At 37.0% G+C, this 3,885-nt stretch overlaps 1 pseudogene; it reads right to left on the bottom strand.

Annotated features, from left to right (window-relative positions):
- Positions 1-3,885, bottom strand: part of LOC107667515 (proline dehydrogenase 1, mitochondrial-like) — a 25,068-nt pseudogene that overhangs the window by 13,176 nt on the left and 8,007 nt on the right.

Here is a 3,885-nt window from a genome sequence, read left to right as displayed (position 1 = left end):
TTATTTTTTTAACACCAAAATTACACATTCACCTTTAATACACATTAAAGTTATGCAAAAAATGAAGACTATTTTCTGTACTTGTGATGGAAGCATCTTGCTTCTCTTGCAGGCAAAATTCCAGACTTGTCTTCATAATCGAATTACCTGGTAAAACCTCAAAACTGCAAAGGGGCATTTGCAGTGTTTATAGAACCAATTAGACCATGAGAAATCGATAACCCTCTTAATTTATGATGTGGTTAAGGTGTCCGTTTCTTGCTGTCCGCCTACCTGCAGGTTCGGGACAACTAGTAGATCAGATATCTTTGTTCTCCGTCGATCAGACGGTTCCAGTCCAGCATGTCCACCGTGCTTTGAGGAACAAATAAAAAAATAGCATTCACGTTTCAGCAGCGTGTCCCACATGATGTTTCTTAAACATCAGACGATTTACATGCATCATTACAGAACTGGTCGATTCTGCAGTGCAAAGTGCTCCAATATGGGTTTAGTTACTCAGGGGTTTAGTTGACTCGAGGGGGTCAAGCAGAGTAATGGAGCACCCATGGAATAGTCCTTGAGTAGCTCTCCTCAGTTCATAAGATAACTTCATTGTCTGCCATTGATTGAGAAGATTTACAAGACTGAGTGTCAGAACAGCTACGGGAAACTGGTGTTTCTCACCCTGACGAGTGCAGTCGTCCATCAGAGAGGCAGCTCTGAATGTTGCCTTGAGCTCCCAGTCTGGCTAGACATGTCTGCAAAGAAAACACACACATTTTCATTCATCAGACCAAACACTCCAAAAAGACTGCATGATTAAAGGGAAAGCTCACCCAAAACGCACCCACTGGGGGTTTTGTGTTTCTTGGAACAAAAAAAATGATACATTCTTAAGGCCCACTCACACCGAGAACGAGAAATGTAAAAATAACTATAACAATAAACTCATCAGCATCCACACCAACAGACAATATTGTTCTGCAGTTTGTTGCTTTCAATGCTCAAGTTCTTGGCTGTCAATGTTTTTATCATTAACTGGCTGAAATAAAATTGTGATTCCAGACTCTATTCGTTTATATTGAGAATATTTTTTTTTTAGATCTGTATCTTTATCATTATGGTTATCGTCCATGGTGTGATTGGGCCTTTACGCTCCAAAAAAAGCACAATTTCATATGACTTGATCGCTACATTGAAAGTGTTTTTAAAAATTCAAGCTGAAAAAAACCTGTAGCTCTCATATATTAAATGCACATCTGCATATTCAAACTTTGAAGGATTTTAAGCTATTAATGACTTACATGAGTCTCACACAAAGCTATTATATGGTTTTAGAAAAAAATATACAGTGTTTCTATGGTGCTTTCTTTGTCTTTCTCAGAGTTTGACAGCCCATGGCAACACTGTAAAAAATGACTGTGAATTTAACGGTAAAATTCCGACAACCACAGCTGCCGGTTTTTTACCGTAAATTTTACGGAATTTTTTTTACAGTGAACAGTATTATTTCAATATGTGCAAAATAATAGGGCGGAACGTAAGAATTTGTTCTGTTGTGTCATAAAGAAAAAAAACTTATGACATGATTTTCATAATTGATGTACTCCTATAATGCATATCATTCGCTCAAAACCCTCCAAGGTTTGAATATGCAGAGCTACAGTTTTTTTTTTCAGCTTGAATTTAAAAACTCTTGTAATGTGTATTTGTGCATAATGAATGCAAAAGTTAAAATATGCTCATGTTTTCAATGGTCATTATGTGGTAGTTTAATGGTTAAAAATTTGGACTATTAAAGGTTGTAAGTCTGAACCTTGCAAGGGTCAATTCATGTAGTATCACTATTATACCCTTAAAGGAATAGTTCACCCAAAAATGACAATTTTGCTGAAAAATATCTGCTTAATCTGTGCATATTTCTCTCTTGATTCAGACAAAACAACTTTTTCACTGGAGAAGCAATAATATAGCTAGAGGACTCAGAAGCAACTGATTGAAGTTAAAACGTCCTAATAATGGATTTGTTTAATACAAGCACACAGCTTTTCGCTTCACAGGATGATAAATGATGGACTGGAGTCGTGTGGATTATGTGTAGATTATTGTAATATTTTTATCAGCTGTTTGGACTCTCATTCTGACGGCACCCATTCACTGCAGAGGATCCACTGGTGAGCAAGTAATGTAATGCTACATTTCTCCAAATCTGTTCTGATGAAGAAACAAACTCAACTACATCTTGAATGGCGTGAAGGTGAGTACATTTTCAGCAAATTTTCATTTTTGGGTGAACTATTCCTTTAAGCAAAACAATTTCTCAAGTGGAAATAATCATGTATAAATATCCCGTGTAAGTTGCTTTGGATACAAGTGTCTGCTAAAAGTCTACTTAATTATTTATTGTCATGTTAATTACATTTTACCATTAAAATAAATGCAGCTCATACTATACAGTCATTGCAATATAGCCTCCAGTTGCTTGCTGCAGGTCAGATTTGTTACAGCTGCCTTACAGTCTACTGCAGTATTAAACACGCTTTAGTGTTGGTTGATCTGTGTGTTTGGCCGCAGTTTGAACCCAAAGCGTACCTGCAATTGCTCTAGATCCAGTTTCTGCTCCAGCACCTCCACGCCATCTTTCCCCTGCTTGACAGCCAGGAAACTGAAAAAGCATCTCCATTTCACCAGCACCTTGGAGAACTGGCGCTACAGGCGCCCGAGGGAAGGATGAGGAGACTGTTTAGTTCACCAAGGTGACAGATTTTAACCCTGCCTGAACCTCAGTCTTACCAGGAATTGTGGTCGCCCCAAGGCAGTCATCTTAACAGCCGAGAAACCGTCTTCAGAACTTCCACCTGAGCAGGCAGGTGATTTTCTTTTAGAGTTATTTTAGAGGTAACTGCAACAATGAAAGTGAAACTGCCTTTCTTTTTTTTTTTTTTTTAAGTGCAATCTTCCAGGAATGCTGAATGAATTCTATGCAGTTATACTTAGTGTTGCATTACAATGGGTGTTTCTCCAATACTGCTGCTATAATGGAAAACTCGAGCTGCATGCACATTCACAAATATAAATGCTTTCAAAAGTTGGACAGCTTCCATGCTTTCTTGGCACTCTTGCACGTACGCCAAATATACATACAAATAATCTGCATAGCACACAACAAGCATTAAAGGAAGAACGGGATAAAAGTTTGCACCACTTTCCATGAATAGCGTACATTTTGGTGTCCCATTATTTTTTTTTAAAGAAGGCATAAATCTCAGCTTGAGAGGTTTGAAGGAAGCCTGAACACTATGTTACAGACAAAATCAACTTATTGCAAGACAATGCTGTTTACGTGAGTAGTGTTTCAAAACTTGCTCTGCATTTGAAAAAGGCATCATTATATATGCCATTACGATTTCAAAATCTAAACACATATTGGTGTGTTATACTCTTATGTTAGTTATGTCTATGAATGTGCGCAATATTTAATGAAATAAGCTCATTCAATATGGCACAACTTTGTATTTCAGTTATGAATGGATTACGGAAACCCTGACCCCTGAAAACTGGTACTATCAAATAAATGGTATCATCTCACAATAGGCTATGTGTCTTGTGTATTTAGCAATATTTCCTGGGAAACCTGATCTTGAACAATAGTTTGGCCTACATACCTTATAACTCCTCCTTCTTGAGTCTAAAAGATAATATTGACACTTACGTAGTAACACAATTTAGACCCTGTCTGTCTACAGATTTATGTGATTTCATTTTCCTTTTTTTTCCTTTCTTGCCTAATAACAGCAGGTAAAAGGGACTGAACATTAGCCTTTTGACTAACCCGGGTACATTTACATTTATTTAAATGTTTATCAATGTATATTATCCCATTTTTAAAATAACTAAATGCCA

This window comes from Sinocyclocheilus anshuiensis, unplaced genomic scaffold (assembly GCF_001515605.1).
Source record: "Sinocyclocheilus anshuiensis isolate Anshui unplaced genomic scaffold, SAMN03320099.WGS_v1.1 scaffold373, whole genome shotgun sequence".
In the NCBI taxonomy this organism is placed as follows: domain Eukaryota; kingdom Metazoa; phylum Chordata; class Actinopteri; order Cypriniformes; family Cyprinidae; genus Sinocyclocheilus; species Sinocyclocheilus anshuiensis.
Note: the sequence above shows the minus strand (reverse complement) of the source record. Positions and strands in the feature narration are given on the sequence as shown.